This window comes from Mustela nivalis (genome assembly GCF_964662115.1).
Source record: "Mustela nivalis genome assembly, chromosome: 11".
NCBI classification, from domain to species: Eukaryota; Metazoa; Chordata; class Mammalia; order Carnivora; family Mustelidae; genus Mustela; species Mustela nivalis.
The window spans coordinates 86,538,165-86,562,235 of NC_139030.1; the positions used below are offsets into that span (position 1 = coordinate 86,538,165).

The following is a 24,071-nucleotide window of genomic DNA, read 5'->3' on the forward strand; positions in this document are numbered from 1 at the left end:
TCTTTTTAGGAATTTGTCCATTTCCTCTTGGCTATCTAATTTATTGGCATATGATTGTAGTCTTCCTTCACGATCCTTTTTATTTCCATGAGGTCGGCAGGAACATCTGTTCCATTTCTGATTCTAGTACTTTGGGTCTTCTCTCTTTTGTTCTTGGTCGGGCTACCTAAATGCTTGTCAACTTTGTTGGCTTTTTCAAGGACCCTACTTTTTTCCTCTTAGTTTTACGGGATTCTTCATTTCAATCACTCTGTGGCCACTGTTTCTTGAGTGTCCTCTGCGTGGCAGCTATGTGACACTTGACTCCTTTCGTCCTTGAGAAAACATACCTAAAGCAGATGTTGTTGGATGCGCTGTTGAATGAGAACACCGAGGTCAAACTCTGGGAAGCTGGGGCTCCCAAGCCTGATGACTTTTCCCTGTAGCGGGGCCCACCCCATTCTGCTTTTGGCCTCTACCACCTGCTGTGGAGGCCCGTTTTTCCGATTACTAAGGGGGAGGAGCCATGGGTCGCTCTTTCCTCACATCACCTGTCAGTGGGTCCCACATCACCTGGTGAGCCCGTTAAGCATGTTCCTGCCACCCTCGGCTTTGGTTCAGTGAGCCTGGACTCAGGTCCAGGGATACGTAGTACTACGTAATGTCCCCAAAGATTCTGATGGTGGGGTTCCCTGACAGCACCCGAGTAACCCGTGTTTGCCCTGGATACTCCTCAGCTTTCCCGGGCTTACGTTCCCCAGGAAGCCACTGGTTCCTCCGGGCTCTGTGTTCTCCTGGCTTCCACTTCCCCCCTGGGTTATGGGTCAAGGATAACGTAGGTCTTGGATGGGAAGTTGTTTCCTTGCTGTGTTATAAAAATTTGCAAGAAGTTGTACATTTTTATATCCCTGCTCACCCCTGCCCCATCTTCCTAAAGTTCTCTCTGAGGTAATAGCGTGCAGGACCTTCAGGAGTTAATAAGTGAGCTTGGGGCATGTGTCCTCGCAGTGAGTACGCGCACGCACACACATACACATCCCGGCGGGGAGGGGGCGAGGCGGGGAGGGCTTGGGGGGGGCGGGGGGGGAAAGAAAGTGACACTGAGCTTCTCATTTTCCTGGAATGTGGCTCCCCAAAGGTCTCATAGTTTGCAGTGTTTCTGACTCTGGGGCTGTGTAAACATCCCATAGGGGATTGCTGCCTCTGAGGGAACAGAGGACTTTGAAAGGGGGAGGGTGCGAGCCCAGAGCAGGGAGAGGGGGCGAATGGGAGTTGGAGACTTGGAGCCAGAGAGGGGGAAGGGAGAGGGAAACCCTGGGGTCCTGTTGAGACAGGACGTGTGGTAAAATATGTGGGAGGGAACAGAGGCCAGCAGTTTCCCACTGAAAGTGTGAGAGATCTGATGAGGCCTGGGGTCCGTGGTGTGGCGCAGATGGGGAAGCTTGTCCGTGCTGCGGGAGGGAACAGGGTGACTCCTAGATCCCTGGCCCATACCAGTCTCCTCCACTGCTTCCAGCTTTTAGCGTGAGGGTTTACAGTTTCTGCTGGAGCCGGCTAGGCAGAGAGGGTAAGGGAGAAGTGGGCTCCCCCCTCCTGGGGCACGGTGAGCCCCTCCCTCCTGGGGTCCTGAGCTGCCTTCCCAGAACCCAGCATTCTTTCCTGCATGGCTCTCCCTAGCGGCCAAGACTGTCTTAAACTTCTGAGCCTCCCGGGCCACTGCCCTCGAGCAGTTTCCAGAGCCTGCCTGTCCCAAGAGGGTACGCTGGGGAGTTGGAGCTCCTCTGGCCTTGGGGTCAGGTAGATCTTGACTCTGCCATTTATGTGAGCTGTGTCATATCAGACAAGTCTCTCAACCTCCGAAATCTGCCTTCCTCATCTATATAGAACTGGTGACATTGATATCAGCCAACCTTGCAAGGTTGATGTGAGGATTAGAGAAAATGGATTTGGTAAGATCCTGGCATGAGATAGGCTCTTTCTCAATACATGGAAACTCATATTTTATTCTGTTATTCTGAGACCCAAAGATAACAGACAGCCAAGTGCCCCAGAAATCTACCAGCTTGCAGGTCTGGCCAGCTCCGCCACAATGACAATGGCCCATACTCCCTCCCCCTCCCCCACATTGGTTCCTCTGCCTGGGGTCACCTCCTGGCCCCCTTTTCCTGTGCCCTGCTTTGCCCTGCCTCTGAGGACCTCTGAGGCCCTACCCCCTCTTCTCTGAGGGTTCTGGCCTCTGGCTGATGAGTGACTTGGTCATTTGTACCCTGTAGCTGGCAAGCAGGCTGGGATGTTCGTGGGGGGCCATTAGGAAGAGAGGGGTATGTATGTCCTGAGGCAGAAGAAAGCTCTGAGTGAGTCACAGATTAACCCCCTGGCCGGCTTCCACCTGCTGGGCCTGGGCACCCAAGCGAGGGTGTCCAGAGGTGTCTGGGTTCAAACTGGGTTCTGCTGAAGGAAGCCGGGGAGGAAGGTCACTCGTGGGTCATACGTGATTGGAGGAACAGCAGAAAGGCTCCAGTGCCCTCTCCTGCACTAGGAAGAGCACACTGGCTTGAATTCCACCACGAGTGCCTGGCTTACAAAGATCCCCTATCCTGGCATGGACAGGAGCCATTTCATCTAATCCTCACAATAACACGAAAAGGTAGGCATTACGGTAATCCCCTAGGACCCAGAGGAGGAGACGGGCTGGGATGGTTGAGCCTCCTGCTCACCCAGCCGGGAAGGTGGTGGGACTGGGGCCCAGAAATAGAATCCAGACTTACAGAGAGCCTCGAGGAGAGAGTCTGACCTGTACACGGTAGATCCGTTTCTGAGTTTTCTTCTTCAACACGCTCTTTGTGATGGGCTTCTGATCTGTCCCTGCCTTGTCACATAAGGGTTAAATGAGTGAATGCATAGACAGTGCTCAGAGCCGTCATGAATCCCAGCACTTTGTGTCATTGTCACTGCGTTGGGAGTGGGGTCCCAGACAGAGGCTGCCGGGTTGGGTGGAGGGAATTCTGTATGACCAAGCCAGCTTTAATCTTCAGGGAAGACAATGAGTATGGTCCCCCCAGACCAGGATGTCTGGTGAGATGGTAAGCTCTTAGCAGCCATCTTGTGCTGTGCAGAGGAAAGATGGACTGGGGGTAGTCAAGGTCTCTTTTGTTTTTGAGGTTTGGGAGCTTGGGAGTCTGAGCTGGATTTATTCCCTGCTTCCCTTGTTTATAGTGGAGTGACTTGGGGTCATTTACCGCAGATTCTCAGTTTCCTCATCTATAAACTGAGGTCATAAAGACCTTCCTGCAGGATTATAATGAGGTGAAATTAGTCAATATGGAGCGTGCTTTCAGCTCCTGGTGCTTAGTGGCCTGTGACCCGTGACATCTATGGTGGTGGTGGTGGTGTCATGGTCGTTAGCCAGGTCTGGCTCTCTCTAGGTGAGGGTCCCAGAGCTGGGAGGCCCAAATACTCTGTGTCTCCTTATCCAGAGGCCAGATCTGTGTGCTGTGCTGTATGCACCCTGAGCAGCCTGCCTTCTTCCTTCTCTCATCTGAGCATCCCTCCTCTGATTCGTGGAGGCATCGGGGGACTTCCCACATCGAATCCCTCTTTCCTCCCAAAGATCTAATTCTTTAACTGCCCCTCCGGCTCTCATTCTGACCCTTAATCTGTGTCTTCTTTAGAACTCACTTAAAAAAATTTTTTTTTTTGGAAATGATTTTAAACTCACGGAAGGTTTGCCAAAAATAGTTCAGAGTTCCCATATGCCCTTCATTCAGCTTCCCCAAATGTTGACAGCTTTACAGATCTGTTGTGTAATGATCGAAACCAGGAAATTAACACTGATGGGATGCTGTTACTAATCCACAGATCTTAGCAGAGTTCGCTGGGTTTTTCCAGCACCGCCCCTTTCCGGATCCCAGACCCACGTCAGAATCCCATATTGCATTTAGCAGTCTGCCGGCTTTGCCTCTACCCAGCCAGGACAGTTCGGCAATCCCTCTCTGTCTCTCATGACTTGGACACTTTTGAAGAATACGTGTCAGATATTTGTTAGACTGTCTCTTAGTTTGAGTTTATTTGAGTCTATGTTTGCATCACTCCTTCTACATGGATAGATAGAATTCGACTGTTCTTTCACATTGTACTGTCCCTATTCAGCCCACTGTCTATGAGCCCTTATTGTTTTATTCAGTTATTTATTTATGTCAGTATGGTACCTGGATATTCACTTTTTAAAAAAAAGTTGTAACCCAATGCTATTATTATTATTATTATTATTATCATCATCATCATCATTTGGTCGAATTGACCCTGCCACAGCCATTGGGAGTTTACGTTGGTAGGAGTCACGTTTTTTGACATCTTATTTGCATCCAGGGTTCTTCCCAGAAGCGACCAGTAGGAGGTACACACAGACATATCTCTTTATAGTGTGCTTTGCCAGGATTGCCTTTTTCACCCCCCCCCCCCCCCCCACCTACTGGAGGTTTAAAACTTCAGTGGGGAAAGTAGCCGCAGACGTGGTGGAAATGGCAGGAGAACTAGAGTTCGCCAAGGAGCCTGAAGATGTGCGGGCCTGGCTGCCAGCTCGTGATCAAACTTGAGTGGGCGGGGAGTTGCTTCTTGTGGACGAACAAACAAAGCGGTTTCTCGAGAGGGTGTCTGTTCCCGGTGAAGATGCCGTGGGGATGTTGGAAAGGCCATAGAGGATTCAGAATCGTGCACACACTTAGTGGACAAAGCAGAGGCAGGTTTGAGAGGATTGGCTCCAGTGATAAAAGAAGTCATGCTGTGGGTAGATGCTCTCAGACAGTGTCAGAGGAATGGTCTATGAAAGGAGGAGTCCATGCCGTGGCTAAGGTTATTGTCTTATTTTGCGAAGTTGCCACGGCCTCGCCAGCCTTTGGCAGTCCCCGCTCGGATAGGTCAGCTGCCATCAGCACGGAGGCAAGACCCTGCACAGGGCGGAAAGGTGACTTGCTGAAAGCTCCAGTGATGATTAGCTTTTTTTAGCCATTAAGTATTTTTTAAATTGTGTAAAGTTTTAGACATAATGCCTTTGCACACTTATTAGATTATAGTCTAGTGTAAACATAACTTTTACCTTTGATATGCACTGGGAAACCAAAAAAGTCATCTGACGGGCTTTACTGGGGCAGTTGGCTCTAGAATGGTAGTCTAGAATTGAACTTGTGCATCGTCTCTGAGCTATGCCCGTGTGTATATTATAAGACTTTATTTGAAGGCAGTGGCTCACGCGGCAGCGGGGACTGGCTGGTGTGGGATCTCTAGGGCAGGCCGGTGGTCTAGCCAATCAGATAGAAGCTGGTGTTGCTGCCTGGAGGCAGAATTTCTTCTCCGGGAAGCCTTAGTTTTTGCTCTTTGCACCTTCAGTTGTTAGGACGAGGCCTGTCTTCATGTTGGAGAGCGATTTTCTTTACTCAAGTTCAAATGATTGTAGATGTAGATGTCCTCAGACAACGTCCGGATTTTGTTTGGTTAAATCACTGGGTACTGTGGCTGAGACAAGTTGACGCAGACGGACATCACATCCACCCATTCTGCAGGAAGCATGATAGTCACTTAGCTTCTCATTTGTCAGGGTAGGTAGAGGGATAGAGAATACAGGGGCCCCACCAGGCTGATCTGGGATGGAAGTCTGCGCTTCTGGTCTGGGCCTGTTAGTCTGCTAATTTGATCTTTGACTCTTGCCCTCTGTGAGATTTGAGTAGATCCCTCCTTTCCTCTGTAAAATGCAAGAGTCATTTTTGTTCTCAGAGGACTCGGGGGGCGGGGGGATCAGAGGAAGGCTTTTGAATATCTCCTCAGAAGCCTTAGTGGGAACATGCCCTCCACAAGGCTTGGCTTCTGCTGCCTTCTGGGACGTGTGGCCAGTCTTCTGGGGACACATGAGGTACCTTCCCTTCTGGGAGAGGAGACGTTGGCAGCCATAGTCTGTCTGGTGACTGATCACTATGGGAGACAGTAATCGGAGTCATCAAAGTGGGCTAGTCACAGAGCACAGGCAGGAGTTGTGGCTATGAGGGGTGTGTGTGTGTGTGTGTGTGTGTGTGTGTGTGTTGTGAGAGAGAGAAGGAGTGAGAGAGAGAGAGGAAGAAATACCGTTAGGGCCTTGGGTCACTTGCCCTCTTTCTTTCCATAAGGGAAAACTGAGGCCCAGGGTGGTTCTAGCTCCACTAGAGGAGTGGGTATGACCCCAATCACTGAGGGGACCCAGAAAAAATTCCTGGTCTTGGTGGAGGACAGTCTAGGAAGAGACAGGTTGAAATGGTAGTTGGAGTGAGTTGGGTTCATTCCGGAGGGGCTGTCTTCTGGGGGTGGGGAGCCAGGAAAGGGGCACCAGGGGACCGAAGGAGCAGCTGGGGCCCCTTGATTGGAATGTCAGGAATAGAAGTGGTTGTATTTGGCCAGGGGAGGGCTGAGCTGTCCTGACCTGGCAGCCAGTGTGTCTGTAGGACGGTGCATCTCAGCCAGCCTTGCACTGATCTGGAAAACCAGTGCAGGCCAACCAAGCCTCCTTAAGACCATAGCCTTTCTCATACTGACACTCCCCTGCCCCCCTCCCAGGCAACCACTCCCATGAGAGGCCTCTGGGGTACGGAGGAGACCTAGGAGTTGGGGACTGGTGTCAGTGAGCGTCCTCGGGCAGTGAGCCTGACCAGCCCCAGCCTTAGTTTCCTTGACTGTCCGATGAGGATGATGAGGTCTAGCTTGCTGGGTTGTTGTGAGGATCTTTGGGAATGGGGCCCTCGGTGAGGTGGGTGTCCTGTTCCTAGCTGGGGCAGTGAGTGGGGGCCACCTCTGTGTGCACCCGGCTCTCCTCCTGCCCCCCACTCGCGGAGTGAGTTAGCGGAGGGGCCCAGGGTCGGGGGTCTCCCAGGACACCAGCAAAGGCATAGTTTTCTCCCGCTCGGGAGTCCTCCCGCTCCTTCCAGCAGCTGCTTCTCCTCCTCCCCCTCTCCGATCTCCACCACCCCCCTCTCCCCCCACACGTGAGGATGATAAACACTCTGCCAGCTCCTAATAGGGCCTGACCTCAGCGTCGAGGCATCTCCCCTCGCCCCCCGCCCTCCCAGCCGCCAGCCGCATTCCTGGAGAGGATGGGGTTGGGCTGCTCTCCCCTCTCAGCCTCCTTTGTCCTGTGGGCTGCTGCCCACCCTAAGGCTTCCTCTGGTCCAGGCTCTTTGAGGCCTTGAGGGCCAAAGGGCCCCACTGTGGCTCTCAGACAGGATAGTTAAGGATAATAATCGCCGTGGTTATCAATGATCAAGCAATTAGACGCCAGGTTCCGCACTAAGCACATTACATGGATCATGTCAGTGAATTCTCCAAACAGCCTCACGAGGAACTCATTATTGCTATTATTATTTCAGTCGTGGCTGGACGGGCAGGGGAAGGTGGGAAGGCCGGAGGAACAGGACAGAGATCAAGCTGCTTGCCCAGCCTCACTCAGCGAATGAATGGAGCCAGACCCCTGTGTTGCTGATAACACGCGACCCCCTCCTTACAGCCAGCATTAGGCAGCTCTTCCAAGCCAGGCTCCGGGCTCCAGCCCCGAGAGCAGATACAAGAATGGAGCGAGACTTGCTTAGCAGTCTGGGCACCCCTGGGGCATCTCTGCTGCCCAGAAAGATGGATGGGGATCTTCTGGGTGCCCAGGGCTTTATAGAAGCTTTGTGTCCCTCAAGCGTTCCTTTCCCTGTTTTCTAGCTTTGCCAAGTTCGAACCTTGGGGAGGCAGATAGACTTGCCAAGGGCACCACCTTAACCCCTTTGTCCTCGGGTGTGGTCCAGGTTCTGGTGCACAACGAAAGGATTCTTTTATTTCTATTTCCCCCCTGAACCTCACATTTGGAGAAATTACATGCATTTCTCCATTTTTGTTAGTCAAACACATTTTGGGTACCGACTTCCAGGAGGCACGGAATGACCTATGTTCCCGTGCTGAGTTGGTGTAATTCCAGCCCGAAGCTCAGAAGTGCGTTTTGAAACGTTGACCAAAGCTCCCAGCCTTCCATCTCTACCTTCCAGTGCCCCCAGCTGTCTGACCTTCCTTCAGCTTGCTGCAGTCCCTTTCCTGTCTGCCACTTTTGGGTAGCAACTCTGTGGACACTCAAGCCGATGGTGCAGCCCGGGGCCTACAGGCCCGCCTGTCCCTTCTTTCCCTCCCATAGCGCCTGTTCTTCTTGTCTTCCTTCCCAACTCTTTTAACACTATAGATCCGTGCTGGACCTTAGGCTCCGGCTGGCCTGGTTACCTGGCTGCCTTCTTGGTTCAGCTTCAAGCCTGGGTGTCAGAGAGATGGGAGCTCAAATCCTGACTCTGCCATACACTGGCCTTGGGACCCTGAGAAAGTCCCCTCTTCTCTGAGTCACACTTTCCCCATCTGTGAAATGGGTATGATGTTGTCTACCTTGGAGGGCTGTGTGGGGATCAGGGATGGGAGATGGTGCAAGTACAGAGCCAGGGGGTTGCCCTTGGTAGACAGCAGCCACTGTTCCCCACTTCGGTCCCTGCACTCCAGCGGCTCACGGGCATCACCCGGTGCAGCCTCTGCGGTGGTGTCTCGGGCATGCTGGCACACCTGCTTGTCCAGGATGTCGGCGAGGGAGGAGTGACTCCGCCGCGGGACTCTGTGTGGCTTCCCTGGCGATGGGGAGTTTGGGTGGGCTTGGTGCTTTCCCAGCTGTGCTCGGGTGCATTTCCTTTGCCATTCGAAGGTTTCTGTTCTCACCAGCCTACACTATTATGGCATTAAAAAAAAAAAAAAAAAGACTTGGCTTTTATAACCTTTTGCTCATTTAAGTGATAGAATGTTTAGGTTTACTCTGGGGCATCTGGGTGGCTCTGTCAGTTAAGTACTTGACTCTTGGTTTCAGCTTAGGTGATGATCTCAGGGTCGTGGGATGGAGACCTGGGTTGTGCTATGCTCAGTGGGGAGCCTGCTTCAGATTCTCTTTCCCTCTCCCTCTCGTTCTCTTTCTCTCCCAATTAAATAAATAAACTCTAAAAAAAAAAAAGTGTAGGCTTACTCTACAATTGCATATTTTAAATTTCTTTCAATATGCAAAAATATTAAAAGAAAATTGTTGAGCCACGTTTCCAGCTAAAATCATCTGAATACCACACTTTGGGGAACACGGATCAGATGAGTCCCCTTCCCCTGCTGCGCGTGTGTACGTGCGTGTGTGTGTGTGTTTGTCAGTTCGTTATTGTGGGAGATTTAAAACATCCGCATGATGCACTCCTTTGTACCCGTGCTCCACAACTGTGAACTCTCCTTGTTTTTGTCTCATCTGCCCCCTCCCCCACCCCCCCTTTTTTTTTGCTGGAGTGTTTTTAAAGCAAATCCCAGACATTATATCATTCCACTGTAAATACTTCACTGTGTATCATTAACAGATAAGGACTTTTAATTTTAACATTACCATAATACCATTATTATAGTCAACATAATTAATAACAATTTCCTAGGAGCAGCTAAAACCTAGTGCATGTTCAATTTTCCCTGATTATCTCAAAAATGTCTTGTTTTTCGGTTGATTTGCTTGCATCAGGCAAATGAATGTGCAAACCCTGCTCTTGCCTGTTTCTGGAATAATCATGTGTCTACATATATTCTTGGCTCTGTCCCTTCACCAATCAGCAGAGCATCTGTGATCCCTTTTCCGATGGGTCCTCATTCCTCAGTTTGTAGCCCTGGCTTCTCCATTCCAGGTTTCTCTACAAGCTTCCAGCTGGGGTCTCTACCCAGCTGGTGTGAAATCCACAGCCCAATATCCCCCCCACCCATCTCAGCTTCCCCTCTTTGGCCTTGGCCTGCAGGTCTGCTGCCCTGTCCCCAGGAAAGAGGGGGGCTCTGGAAGGAGAGACGGTGGAGAAAGCGCAGCACCCCAGGGTGAAGCTGGGGGGGAGGGGGAGCTCACACGCCTGTGTCCCTGAGATGTCCATGTAAGGCTGCCTGGCTTGCTCAGAGTGGGAGGGATGGGGTGCTCAGCAGGCAACGCCGGCTGTGGGGTCACACAGCTCTGGGAAGCACAGCTGCCTTACCAAGCCAGTGGCTGGGGATGGCCAAGTCTTCATGGGGACACACCCCCTCTTTCAGCCTCACTCCCTACTGTGACCCTACCTCCTTCGCCTCTGTGCCCTCTGCCTTCATCGCCAGCCAAGGTCAGCTGGTGCCAAGCTTGGATGCTGCTCTGATCCTCCCTGATCCCATCTCCTTGGGGCTGGGAAAGTCACGCCCCAGAGTCCCCGGGGCCAGCTTCCTTCCGGTCTCCCTTTGCTTCTGAGGCCTCTGGCCTCAGCTCTGTTCCTTAGCAGGGCTGACTCCTGATTCTAGGGTCCTCTTATTGGCTCCCCCAACCCAGCAAAAAGGAAACCTGGCGCCTTCGGGAAGCCACAGCCCCTCTCTGGGCCCCACTGTTCTCGTATGAGAAGTGTCCAGAACAGCTCTTGACCTCATTAACTGGGTTACCCAGAGAGACACTTGAGATGTAAGGGTGTGTGTGTTTGTGTGTGTGTGTGTGTTTCCACGCACACAGACTTTAGAACTGCTGCCCTGGAACAGGGTTGGGCTATGAGGTGAGAAAAAGACAGAAGTGTGGGCTGCCCGGGATCACCAAGGTACACCAGAACTTTCGTAACCGCATCTCTTATTTTTCCCTGTTGCCTTTTTCCTTTAGGGACCTCAGGTTCCTTAGCTTTGTTCTTTCTCTTTCCTGTCTGTCCTCTCTGTGTCCCTTCTGGGCCCCTGAGGACTCCATATGTTCCTGTCACCCTCAGGATCCTGCCTTGTTCACCAAGGCCCCGCCCTTTGTCCTGATCCTCTGGCCCTAAAATCCAAAGGACTTTCCCTTTTGGCTCCATAGGTGGGGGAGCCCCTTTCTCTGTCTTCACTCCGTTTCTTCCCAAACCCTCGGGGACTTGGGGATTTGGGAGCTCATAGTCTTCTGTCCCTTGCCCCTAGGAAAATCCTGACTCCTCAAGGCAGCTGCAGGTGCCCCAGAACACCTGACCCTTCTGTGGAGGTATTGCCTGCGTGTGTGTGTGACTGAGAGTCCCCTCCTAAGCCTGTAAGGAACACGAGTCTTTTCCTCAAGGATGTCGCTGATCTGCATGGTGGCCCTGGAAAGATGTAATTTTAGAGTCAGCTGGGAAGGGGGATGGGTTGAGGTCCTGGGAAGAGCCCTGGCTTAGGAGCTGAAAGACCTTGGTTCAATTTCAGGGTCTCTTCCTTCTTAGCAGTGGGGTCTCTGTTGACCTCGGTCCCTTCCCCTGCAGGATACGGTGATGTTGCGGAGCGGGGGTGAACGCAGATGTGATGAGGTTCTGGCTGGTGTGTAACGAGCAAGGGGTGTGTGTGGGGGGGTGTGCTTGCTGGCCCTGTAGGTTAGCCCACATCTCAGGATGGACACATATGTCCCCTCCTTCCCTGCGTGCGTGTCTTCATTGGGGAGACCGAGACCTGCCATGTGCCTGGGGTCCCTGGCGAGGGGAGGGCGGCCAGCCCTCAGCCAAGGTGTGTGCACTGGCGGCGCCGGCTGCTGGGGCCCTTCCGGGACGGGGCTGCGGGTGGGTGGAATCCACGGGGGTGAGACAGCGAGGCCAGAACGTGCCGAGGATGCTTGGGGCCGCTTATCTCAGGCCTGGAATGCGCCGCAGTATTCTTAGCCACCGGCCTTCTCGCCTTTGGGATAACCACCCTGGGGGCATGGCAGCCGTCTGTCCGGTTCGGCCTGCCCAGACAGTCTGCAGGGGTCTATGCCAGGCCACCCGTGGCTGGGGCTCACAGGTGTGCTTGTGTGTGTGTGTGTGTGTGTGTGTGTGTGTGTAAGCACACATGCTTGTGTGTAGTGCATGGATCCCTGTGCATACATGTGTGAGTGTGTGTGTGTATGAGTGTGTGAGTGTGCAGGGCCGTGTGGCTGCATATGCCTCTGCCCTGGGGGAAGCAGGAAGCCCCAAGGGGGCCTAATGAGCTGGAGGGAGGGAAAGGACAGAAGGGAGGCTGCGGAACCCACCAGGGCAAGACAGAGGCTGGGGGGTGGCAGTTGGATGTGCAGAGCGGAGAGGAGGGGTTGCTGGGGTGCTTGGTGCTTGGAGGCTGGGCTGCTCCCCTTCGTCAGAATCTCCAAGGCCAGCCGGCTGGTGTGCACATTGAGCCTCTGTCACGCCCACCTTCCCTCTGTGGGTAAATGGGTCCTCCCCCGCTCCAAGCCTCGGTGTCTGCCTCTGTTTAGGGGTCGGAGTAATAGCACCTGCCCAGCAGAATTAATGACAGAGGGAAACATACAGGGCCTGGACCATCCTGAGAGTTTGATAGGTGCTAATGCATCTCCCTCTTCATCACGATCCTGGACTCCTCCATCTGCCTTGCATCTGGGCTTGGCAGTCCCTCTGTGGTTGGGACCCCCAGCTCATCCTGGCATAGCAGTAAGATGGAGGCCCAGAGAGGACACAGACTGGCCCTGGGGTCATCAGGGAGCTGTGCGGAGCTGTGAGGACCCAGTCCCTGGCTCCTGGCACCTCTTCCCACCCTCTGCCCTGCCTCACTCCCATTTCTGGGGTGCCAGGCCGGATAGGCAAGGGGCATCTGGCCGGCCTTTTCACCTGGGCCTGGCGCTGCACGTAGCCCAGGAGCAATCTTTGCAATACTGGATCTGTTCTTACAGGACTGAAAGTTCCATTCTCTGTCCTAACTCCCCTCCCGTGAGGCTTCTGTTTTCCAGCTCCCTTGATTCTGCTGCAGATTCTCTCTCAGATGGAGATGAGTCGCCCGAAGGAGGGCAGGGCCCCAAATCCTCACCCCTTCTCCCAGTCCTTCCCAGGAGAGCTGGCCGTCTGGCTCTGGACTTAGGTCCTCGCACCTGGTTGGGCTAACCCCGGCTCCACCTTCCGTTCCTGACTGCAGCCAGACGGGGCGGAATTCTTAGGAAGCGCTGGGCCCATTTAGTGCTGAGCCCCCACCTGCCCTTCCTCTGCCCCCGCCAGCACATCCCACATCCTCTCCCTCGGCCCTACTGGGCCTCTCTGGACCTCCCAGGTGCCCGGACAGCTGCCCGCCCCTGGGAAGCAGGCCCAGGGTGTCAGCAGGACCGCGGAGGTGGGTGTGGGCACTTTGGCGCCTGGGCACGGTGGGAGGGGTGGGCAGAGGCAGGTGGGATCTGCCAGGATCCCTTAGCCTGGGCAGGCGGTGGTTGCCTTGGACCCCAGCCAGGGGACACTTGTTCCTCATAACCATCACCAACTACCTGGAAGGAAAAGAAAAAAAAATCAACAACAAAAACAACCATAAAAAAAAATTTTTTTTGGAACCTGCTGTTACTGGCCGATCGGCTGTACATTATTAAACAGGCAGCTGGAGATCTGCCAGGGTAGGGTGCTTGGGCCAAGACTCACAGCTTGAACACAATGTTCCTAGGAAAACAGTCACCCATGGGGTCCCCGGGGAGGAGCCCCCAGAGGGAGGGGCTCCAGCTGATGTCCCTTGCCCTGCTTACCCTTCCTGCCTCAGCCTCCGTTCTGGTCATTGGGGGAGAGTAGGCCTGGGCTGCACCTGGAGCCCAAGAATCCTTTAGCTGGTCCTGTGGGTCCCTCACCAGCCCAGGGACCCGGGCCTCTCTTGTCTTCCTCAGGATTAACTGGATCCCTCTCTGTCAAGGCCAGGACTGGCTCTCCTAGAGGCTGGTGTGATATAGGGGACTGCACCGGCCACATGGTTCTTGGGTTGACGCCATTGAGTTCCTCTCCGTGGTGACTTTGGGACTCCCTACTTGGCCTTTCTGGGCTTCACTTTGCATCTAACTACAATGTGAGGGTTGGATGCCTCAACTCTAAATTCTTACCATAGCTGTGAGCCTCACTTGGGTGGCCCTGGGGAGAGCCTGGGATGATTGTGTCCCAGAGTTTGGAGCCCTTCTCGACCCTTCCCTGGTCCCCTTGGTGACACTAGGAGCCATGTTTCAAGCAAGCCCTGGTGGGAGGAGCTGTCCCCAGCCATCCTGAAGCCAACCAGAGTGAAAAGGTCAGCTGTCTGAAGGTGACAGCAAAGTGAGAATAAGTGGGGAGTCCAGGGTTGGGGTGACTACCATCTTGGTGAAGCTGATGCTGCTTGAGGGGTAGATGGGTGAAAAGCACAGTGAGGGGTCCGGGTCCCACCAGGGCAGGCCTGCTACCTTCTGCATGGCCCGCTGCTGCTGCGCGTGTGTGGGGGGTGTCGGTGTTTGGGAACTGAGTCCTAACCTCTTGGTGATAAGGGGGCCGGGTGCTTGAGAGCAGAGTTGGGGCTCAGGCCTGTTGCTGTGGCCACCGCTGCTTAGCTGTTGTCTCACTGGTTTTGGGCAAGTGACTTGGCCACTTGTGTCTGAGCTCCCCCCACTGTTCAAAGTGGGGTTAGAAAGACATCTCCCAGGGCCATGGTGAGGAGGGAACAGGCTAATGAGGCATGTGGGGGCTTTATATCGGGGTCTGGAGCATGTCCGGTGCACATGAGCTGTCAGGATCCATGCCACCCCTCCCTTGGGCTTTCTCCTCTTCCCCTCGCACGGCTCAGCACTGTTGGTGTGAAGTGTTGAGGCTTCTTTTGGGTGGTGTCCCCTCCTCTAGACCAAGGACTCCTGAGGGAAGGTGCCCCGTCTTGGCTTTCCCCTGGATCTGCCCTCAGTGCTGGCCCTGGGCCCCCCTCCCCGCAGGCACTCAGGAGTGTTTGTTGAATGAACGGGCGAACGGAGGCACAGAGGAAGGCCAGCCGGGATGGGGTCAGAGGCGGGGAAATAGGCAAGCACCTGGAGGGTGGAAAGAGCCAGAAACCGCAGCAGAGCTGCGAATGTCTATCCTGTGAAGTGAGGACTTGGGGGGAGATTGTGAGCTGTTGTGTGTGTGTGTGTGTGTGTGTGAGACACACAGAGAGAGAGAGAGAGAGAGATATTTCTGAATAAAGCTTTGAAGGGACTTGCGCTCTGCAGCAGAAACTAGAGGCACAGGAAGCAGGCTGCCTCTCAATGGGAACCTTCCAGCCTCAGCAGGGCGTGGGGTAAACTCCGAGGGCCTGGTGTGGGAGAGGAGAGGCTGTGAGCGAGCATCCGTCGGACACAGGAAGGTGACGGGCCCGAGGCCCCCTCACACGCGGCTTCAGGGAGGAGAGCAGTGGCAATCACAGTTGATGTCTCTGAGCATCATTCCTTACCTAGAAAATGGGATTAACGGTGGTCAATACCCATAGGGTTGTTAGGACGATCGAAGTTATTAACCGCAAAGCTCTAGGAATAGTGCCTGGCACATGGAAAACTCTTAGTAAATGTATTTATGAAACAGGTCCTAAGAGACACACAGGAAGGAGAGATGAATCCCCGACTCCAGGGTCCGGATGGTGATGGCATCTCTGAAGGAGGAGAGGGTGGCAGGAGCTTGGGTATAGGGAGAGCCACTCTGGGTCAGACTCTGCGCTCATCTCAGAGGGGTTAGTAACTTGCCTGAGGTCACACAGTCTTCGGGGACAGGGGTTGGGGGGAGTCTCAGAAGGATAGGGCCTGGTTTCCCTGGCTCTCAAACTCCTAGAGGGACAGCACCGCATTTCAAAGTGGAGCATTTCAAAATGGAGCGGAGAGATCATTATCTGGGGGGGGGGGCAAGGCTAAGTCCTCAGGAGAGAGTCTCCAGCTCTCCAGCCCTGAAAGCACAACATAAATAAGAAAAAATGGGGGAGGAGGTGGGAGCAGGGCAAGGGCCGCCATTGTTAGCAGCCTACAGCCAGGGAGCAGAGAGTAAGAAGCAGCCCTAAGAGCCCTGGAGGCATGAGGATCAATGTTAAGGAGGAGGGATGATGAGAGGAGGGTCGGTTAGGGGGTGAGGGAGAGAAAGTCCATGCACATAAAATGAGCTGGAAAGCCATGCAGGTGATGGGAGACAGGACCAATCCCGTGATGGCAGGACCTGGGCCACGGGGCAGCTCCCCACGTCGGGCTAGGCTGCCCATTTGGGGCCAGTCCCCACAGAACGGTGGTGAGGGGTGAGTCTTGGGGGGTGGGAGGCCGGCTGGCCAGCATGAGAGCCGGCCTGGGACAGTGTGTGCCAGCCAGACGTTCAGCCACCAGCCCGGCTCCTGGCCTCCTCTGGCTTCAGCAGCCAGCTTGGCGGAAGCTCAGCTCTAGTGCCGGGGCCAGCACGCTCCCTACTAATCAGTGCCCACAGGCCTGGTCAGGATGCTGTTTCGTCCTTCACAGCTGCTCAGCCCCTGACTGATTCTGCCCTTTGGACATTCAGAAATGAATGGGAAATGGTCCCAGGCTTCAGGGAATTCATAGATGAAGGGGCAGAAAGGCAAAGGAGGTGGATGTGGGCAATAGAGTTTGTCCTGGCTCACTTTCTCCAAGACATTTTTCAAATACTTGACGATGTGTGTTGTGTCTTTTTTTTTTTTTTTTAATGATTTGAAAGAAAAATTGGCCCAATTTCTTTAACCTTTCTTGTACTTTGATTCAATAATACCTGACACTTCTGGTGGTGTCTGAGAGTCATGGAGGAGAGTAGAACTTTCATCTCCCTTGGTCTATATTCTATACCTCTCTTAATGCAACCCAAAGACCACGTGCCTGTTGGTGGCAGCCATAGCCTACTGAGAACTGAACTGAATTTCTGTTTTCATTAAATCTTAGGCCTTTCCTTTCATGAACTATTTTTTTTTGTTGTTGTTATTGCACGAAATATTATTAATTCAGGGTTTTTATGACTTTTGGAACCTTAGTTTAGGACTTGACCCCAAGAGAAATGTTCCCTTACTAATTCTGGCCTGTTTATAAAGTCAGTTTTGCATTTTGGTTCAAGAGCGCCTTAGCTCTTCCTTTTTTGCGTTTTTACCTTTGTGTACTTGGTAAGCCTCTGTTCTAAGTCTTCATCTAAGTTACTGATAAGTATGTTGGACAAGCCAGGGCAGAGGACAGAGCCCTTTGGCAAGTCAGGAAGTTGACATTGATCTATTAATCAACACCCCTTGCCTTGCTGGTTAGGAATCTGCTCGGCTCTCTATCTCGTCTCCAAGCATTTCATCACAGCTCCTGCCAACACCTTCCTGAAATCCAGATAACTTCAGGTGTGGGGGATCCCCGACTATCCTGTGCAGGCTAGGGGCCTTGTAATAGTGGGGTTAGGGTGGTGGGTGTGCTGTGCGAGGGAGAGCTGTGGGTTCTATGAAAATAAGTATCTGGGCTGAAGCCGGTGATCATCGCTGGTGTAGGCTTGAAAGCAGTCCTGTCCCAGAGGCGATTAAAGCCCAGAGCTCTTACAGCTTTAAAATCGGGTTTCTCAGGGGAGACAGGGATTTGTGGGCAATGAACTGGCACAGCAGGGACTTTCTGCCAAGGACCAATGTCTGCCTAAAAATGTGTTCTGGGAATCTTCCAAGGGATCTTAGAGGTTGCCAGATGAGGGGATGGAAGCCAAGAGGGACCAAGAGTGTCATCTGGTCACCAAGGCGTCGGTGGCTGGACAGGGCTGGAACTCAAGACCCTGACTCCCAGTCTGAGGCCTTGGGGCTAGATCCAAGGGCCTTTCCTGGCTGGAAACTGAGGCAGGCTCAGGAGGGAGGGGCTGCCAGTATGTGTCTTAGGCACAAGTTTTTGGCAGACCATTTCTTTCAGGTTTCTCCTGCCTTATTGATCCTTTGCCCTCAGACCCTGGGCACAAACCTGAGAGTAGGAAATCCGAATGCACAAGGCAGAGTGTGACTCCCTCCCTGGGGTGGGGGGGAGAGTGTGGCACTGGGCTGAGGCTCTGCACTTGGCAAGATGCTGGGAATGCATGCAAATTAGATGCAAATGGAGTGGACAGTGGTGAGGAGGGGGTGCCCCTTGCTGTTGCCTCAGTCTTTCTTGCCTGAGTTTTTTTTTTTTTTAAGATTTTATTTATTTATTTGTCAGAGAGAGAGAGAAGAGAGAGCGCGCATGCGAGCAAGCCCAAGCAGGCAGAGAAGCAGGCAGAGTCAGAGAGAGAAGGAGGCTCCCTGTTGAGCAAGGAGCCCGATGTGGGACTCGATCCCAGGACCCTGGGATCATGACCTGAGCCGAAGACAGTGGCTTAACTGACTGAGCCACCCAGGTGTCCCTGGCCTGAGTCTTGAGGATGACAAATAGAAAAGAGACCTGTGACCTGGGCTGTGGAACCCAGCATCAGGAAGGAAGGGAGAGGGGCTCTTTGGGGCAGCAGGGTGGGGGTGTGGCTTTTGAAGCCAGCTCTGGGGGAGAGGGAGGGCCCGCTGAGTTGAGGGGTGGGTGGTTCCCAGGAGGTAGCCCTGAGATGAAGGATCCTGGGAGAAAGCCCAACTCCTCTCTAGCTGGGGTGTTGGTAGGGAGACGGTCGTCTGAAGGGGGAGAGGGGAACCCAAGGCATAGACATTGACCAAATGCCTAGGGTGTTACCCAGGGCCTGGCTCCCAGTCAGCTGTGGTGTGGGCCAAGCAGGATCCTGAGGCCCAGGGCCTCTCCCCTTGGGACCTGGGCCTGTGGCACTGCCTTCCCTGCCATGGAGAGGGAGGACGCGGGTGGGGGCCAAGGGCGCTAGACAGGATAGCTCCAGCACCTCCTAGGAAGATTGGGAAGCCAGTCCTTGCCTGCTGGACGGTGGTGGTCTACTCTCTGCCCTGCTCAGGGTGAGAAGGACCCAGGGATCCGGCCCCACAAGAGTGGGGGTTACATGGCGCAATGGCCTCCAGAGGGAGTGCCAGGGACCCGGAATTCTCAGTTGTGTCGGTGTGCGAAACAGCCTTGAGTGGCAAGACCTGGGTTCAGATACCGTGTTATCAGCTGCCCTGTGGTTTTAGGTAAATTTCTTAATTGCTCTGAGCCGGTCTCTAAGACTGGGATAAGAATTAGAGACATCTCTTGGGTTTTTAATGGAAAGACACATGGGAAAGGTTTGGTGCAGGCTGGGCTTTCAAATCCTGGCGCAAACAGAATAAGAGAAAACCCGGGAACTGCTCTGTGCTGGCCCATGGGGCCCTGAGGCCGGGGGAATCCAGAGTCGACATTCTTAGGCAGTCAGGCTTTCCCTTGACTTTATCTTTGCCCTTTCTTTTGTGTCTCTGTGTGTCCCTTTGTCCTCCTTTCTGTCACATCCCCTCCTGTTCCACTGGAAGTGCCTAACTCAGCACCTGGCCCCGACAGACACGATTCATTTTCTCTGTTCTTCTCAATGGCTGCTCTGTGGCCCAGTGGCGCTGTCCCACCACCCCCAGCTTCGTCTCTTTCCTCCTTCTAGGTCTCTGTTTCTGACCCTCTCTTTGTCCTGCTCTCTCTCCTCCTGGCTTTCCTGCCCTCTGTCTCTCTGGCTTCTATCGCCCCTCAACAAGCACCCATTGAATCTTTGCTAGATGCCAGGCGCGGCCCTGCTCCTTTCTGGGCTCTGTGTCTTTCTCTGCCTCCTTGCTGCCCGCTTCTCTCCCTCCCGTCCCTTCAGCCTCCTGCCCTCCCTTCCCCCAGCTCCACAGGCTCCAACACTGGTATTATTCAGTTTTATGAGAAACCCCCAGGCCTACCCCTGAACGGACCAACCACAACTGGAACCAGATGTGCAGTCCTGCACTAGGGGTGGGAGGGAGGGAGGGCGGGAGGAGGGAGAGGGGCATGGGCTGGCTTAGGAGGCGGGGAGGGGAGGGTGGAATGGGAGATGGGAAACCCTGGGAATCCCTTGCCTCCTTTGGAGGAGGGCGGTGAGGAGGGGAGGGAAAGGGGGCTAAGCAGCGTTCTGTAGAAAGCAGCTCTCACTCTGGATGTGAGCATGTGTGTGTGTGTGTGTGTGCACGTGCGTGTGTGCAGGCATGTGAGAGGCTGGGACTGACACTGGGGAAACCCCGGGGTGTCAGGGAGGGGTTCCGGGGGATGATCGGCTATGGGACAGCTCTTGGAAATCAAGGGGAAGGCTACTCTTTTGCTTTGAAATCCTCTAGCTCCTTGATTTCCTGTCTGTGTGGTTTCTAGAGACTTGCTGGATTGGTGCTGGAGCAGGAGGGCTGGGAGAGAGGGGGTAGTGTTGGGGTGGAAGTTGGAGCGCGTCCCTTCCAGTGGCTCCTTGCAAGGAGCTGAGGACAGCATCTCTTAGACACCCACCCCACTCCCCAATCTCCTGTGGAGGGTGTGTGCCTGGGAAATCAGGTACATGAACCTCATGTCTTAACGTGGTCAGTTTTTCTGATGGTCAGTTTTTTATACAGCCTTGAAGATAAAAGTCGTCTTTTATCGTCTTGGTAGTCTTGGGCAGAATCAGGCATTTAAAAGTGCTCTTTCCTTCTGTTTGTAACCAGTCATCCATCATTCATCCGTCTGTCCATCCATCCGTCCATCATCCATCCATCCATATGTCCACCCATCCATCCATCCATCATCTGTCTGTCCGTCCATCCATCCATCCATCCATCCATCCATCTCTTTACTATTCAGTTATTCAACCTGCATTCGTTGAGAGTCTGTGTGCCTACCTTGTGCTGGGCATTGGGTGCGCTAGGATAGTGGAAGGGAATGATGCATAAATCTTGGGATCTAGATCTCACTGGGAGATCTAGAAGTGAGTGTCCTGGTGTCAATGTTTGAGCAAGGGCTTTGAGGGTCCAGAGAAAGGGACAGTACCTACCAAATAGTGCAGATGCAGAAGGACCCAGGGAGGATGTGGCTTTTGAGTTGAGGCCTGATGAATGATAGAGAAGAGAGGGAATTGTGCCTTCAAAAAGCTCAGAGTTGGGGCTATGTCACAGGGCATCCTTCTGCAGAGCTGGGACTGGATCTGGTAGGCAGTGGAGGGCCCGGGACAGTTTCGTATTGATCAGGGTGACAGGGGGTGTGGCTTGGAATGAGGAGATGGGGAGGATAGCCCTGGAGCCAGTGTGCAGTCCTGCACATGAGGCTGGGGGGCTACTCTGTGGCCCAAGACTCAGGGAGGGGCTGCCACTTTCATGGCTGACTCCTCATCCACCTCTAGGCGAGTCCCAATTGGGACTGGCCCATGGGGCCCTGAGGCCGGGGGAATCCAGAGTCAACATTCTTAGGCGGAATCTCTCACTTTCCTCACCTCACCAGGACTGTCCCAAGCCCCCGGGCCACCCTTGGTCTGCAGGGGTGCAAGGGTTAGCAGGACAAGGCTCTCAGGATTCACCTTTGCCCCAGAACTGGGGCCAGGGAGGGCTGGGCAGGGAGCTGGGCTGGGTAGTTGTCAGGCTCAGAGACACAGACATTCAGCGGGGCACGTTTCTTCCATCTCTGTCCCTGCCGGCACCATCACTCTCACACACCAAGGCCACCTGCAAGGCTGGTAGGTTCTGAGATGCTGGCATCTGGGACCCTGGGAACCCAGACTCTCCACCTAGGAAGGGGTGAAGTCATCTTGTCCTGAAGGCCGGGATAGGGAGGGCACAATTAGGCTCTGTCTCTACCCTGCCCACACAGGGTCCACAGGAAGGTGCCCCCTTCCCTGAATCCTGAAGGATCTCACTATCACCAAAACCAGGGAGGTGGGGTGGGGAGGGAGAAAGGCATCCGAAGCTTTGACCATTGGTGGCCCCAGATGCCCCCAGATCTTTCCTGAGGCCGTTTGTCCCTTCTCTGGCCTTCCCTGTCACTTTACTCTTTGAAGAACTGAAGCCTGGGGAAGGGTTTGGCTAAATTAGTGAAGTCAGAGTGTTCGAACTGGAAGATATCCTGAGGAACTTTGGATTCAAACTATTCAGACAGCAGGGGAACTGAGGCTCTGAGAGGCAGGTTGCTGGCCCAGGACCTCCCACAAAGGCGGCCTAGATGGGGAAGAGAAGGGCCTTTCCGCCTCTGGAGGACTGAGTGGTGGGGAGCTTGGCTCTGGAGCGAGCTTGTCCAAGGCTGAGTTTCCACTCAGCACCGTCCTGTGTGGTCTTGGACAAGTCACCTAACCACTCCAAGATGGCTTTCTTCAGCTGGGATGAAGGAGATTCGTAGATGAAGTGAGAGAGAATATTCTTTCAGAGTCTGGAGTGCGACAGGTGTTCAGCGAATGGCTTTTCCCTTCCTCACTCTTATTTCTATGGTGCTTCAGACTTTCAGATCTTGTTTCCGCTGATATTTGCGCGTATAGAAAAGCTGAAAAGATTATGGCAAACTCCCTAGAGTCTGTGATGAATTCTTTGGTGTATTTGCTTTATCACATTTCTGTTTCTCTCTCCATCCATCAGTCCATGGTATTGTTTGATGCGTTTCAAAGAGAGCTGAAGCATGTGTCTCTTTAACTAGAGTTCACATCACTTTTTTTTTTAAATATTTTTTTATTCGAGAGAGATAGCAATGGAGATAGCGAGAATGAGAGGGAGAGAGAGAGAGAGAGAGAGCGCATGCACTCTAGAGAACTAGCTGGATGGAGAAAAGAGTTTGGGGCTCGATCCCAGGACCCTGGGATCATGATCTGAGCCCAAGGCAGACGCTTAACCAACTGAGCCTCCAAGGAGCCCCCACTTCACATCACTTTTAAGAATACAGTCACAGGGTTTTCTGCTCAGCAGGGAGCCTACTCCCCCCCCCCACCTGCCTGCCTCTCTGTCTACTTGTAATCTCTGTCAAATAAATAAATAAAAATCTTAAAAAAAATAAAAATAAAATACAGTCACAAAAGCTTGAACTCAGCCCAGAGAAGAAAGCAGGGAGTGTTTCAGAAAAATGGGTTCAAAAGTGAGATTCTGGGTCTCCTGCCACCAAATGAGTGGGGATTGGCAGAGAGCAGGGTACGCTACAGAAACTGGGAGTTGCTCTTCTTGTGATTATCATTGTCATTACCATCTGACCAAATATCCTTTTCCAGCCGGCAGCACTGTGGCCATTTCTCTGCAGCTGTGTTTTTCCCTGGTGTCCCAGACTTCTTGGCCACCTGTCCCCTTTCCCCACCTGTGTCCCCAGGCCCTTTGATGCCTCCCTACAGGTCCGGGGGGAAACTGCTGGGCTGGTGGCTGAAGGAGGGGAGTCCGAACTTCTGGGCCCCAGGGCCCCAGTCATGTGCCTGCTGCCCAGCCATGGAGCTGGAAGCGGGGAGCCGGGAGCTGGGAGCCGGGAGCTGGAAGCCGGGAGCCAAGCGCTTCAGGGGTTAAAGGAGGTGGCGGCGGCGGGCAGGCTGCTGGCCGGCTCCGGGAAGGAGGGGAAGAAGGCGGTGCGCTTGTCTGCCCGCCTCGCCGGGGGGGAGGGAGCCAGGCCAGCAGCGCCCAGGCTCAGTTGCTCCCAGCAGTGGCCCTGGGACCAGCTCCGCTCCCCTGCCCGCTCCTGCCTAAACACAAGGCTCACTCACGCCCTCCTCTCGGCAACCAGCTTCTGGCCTGCCACAGCTGCTGCCCCGTCATTGCCCACTGCTCTGTCCTGTGAGACCTGACACCCACCCCACCCGGTGGCCCTTCTGTTGGAAAGGTGAGTGTGGCGTGTGTGTGTGTGTGTGTGTGTGTGTGTGTGTGTGTGTGTGCGCGTGCGCGCACACACACACACATGCATGTTGGCCTGTCCTACTGATGCTGTCAGGACCCCTGATCCTATAAATTAGGGGAGGGGGAGGTCAGCCCACCCGGTCACATGCCCTGGGGCTGGTCTAGACCCTGGAGGCCAACCTGTCCGTTCCCTGCCTTCGGGGTCTGGTTCTGGCAAGGATGTCTGGGGTGTGGTTGTCCCTGCTCTCAGCCCATCCGCAGGAGTTTGGTTTGCTGGGGAAGTTGTGGGTGTCAGGGGCTGCTCGAGACTGAGGTCAGCAGGGCAAAAGAGGGGGAGGCTTGAAGTATTAGTCTCTTCCCCTACCCACTGGCCTTCCCGGGGCTGTCTCAGAGAGGGCTATGAGAGACGTGAGCCTGGGCATTTTTTTCCCTGCCTCCCATTGGAGCTGCTGCTGGGCCCTGTTCTCCTCCTTGGGGCTCTCCTGGCTCCCACCTCTCATCTCCCAGAGGGCGGGCCACAGCTGCACGGGAGGGTTAGGCAGGCCTGGAAGGGTTTCCCTGCTGCACTGCCCTCGGCTTGGGTCCCTGGGCATGCGGGCCCAGCCTGGCATGCGTGCCCGCCGCTGCCCTCCCCCAGCCAGGAGCTCTTAGCCCCTCCTCACCCCTCCGGG

General features: G+C 54.0%; 1 protein-coding gene across 22 annotated transcripts in view; it reads left to right on the forward strand.

The window, feature by feature from the left end:
- The window catches only part of TNS1 (tensin 1), a 221,448-nt gene that overhangs the window by 65,929 nt on the left and 131,448 nt on the right, over positions 1 to 24,071 (forward strand). For 2 of the 22 annotated variants that reach the window (XM_082690441.1, XM_082690443.1), the window contains exon 1: positions 23,166 to 23,386. The exons of 18 other annotated variants lie outside the window; for them this stretch is intronic. The gene's annotated coding sequence lies outside the window, so the exon portion shown is untranslated. Of the gene's footprint in view, positions 1 to 2,466; positions 2,627 to 23,165; positions 23,387 to 24,071 lie in introns of those variants that run through there. 2 more of the 22 variants (XM_082690450.1, XM_082690447.1) reach the window with 2 other exon arrangements.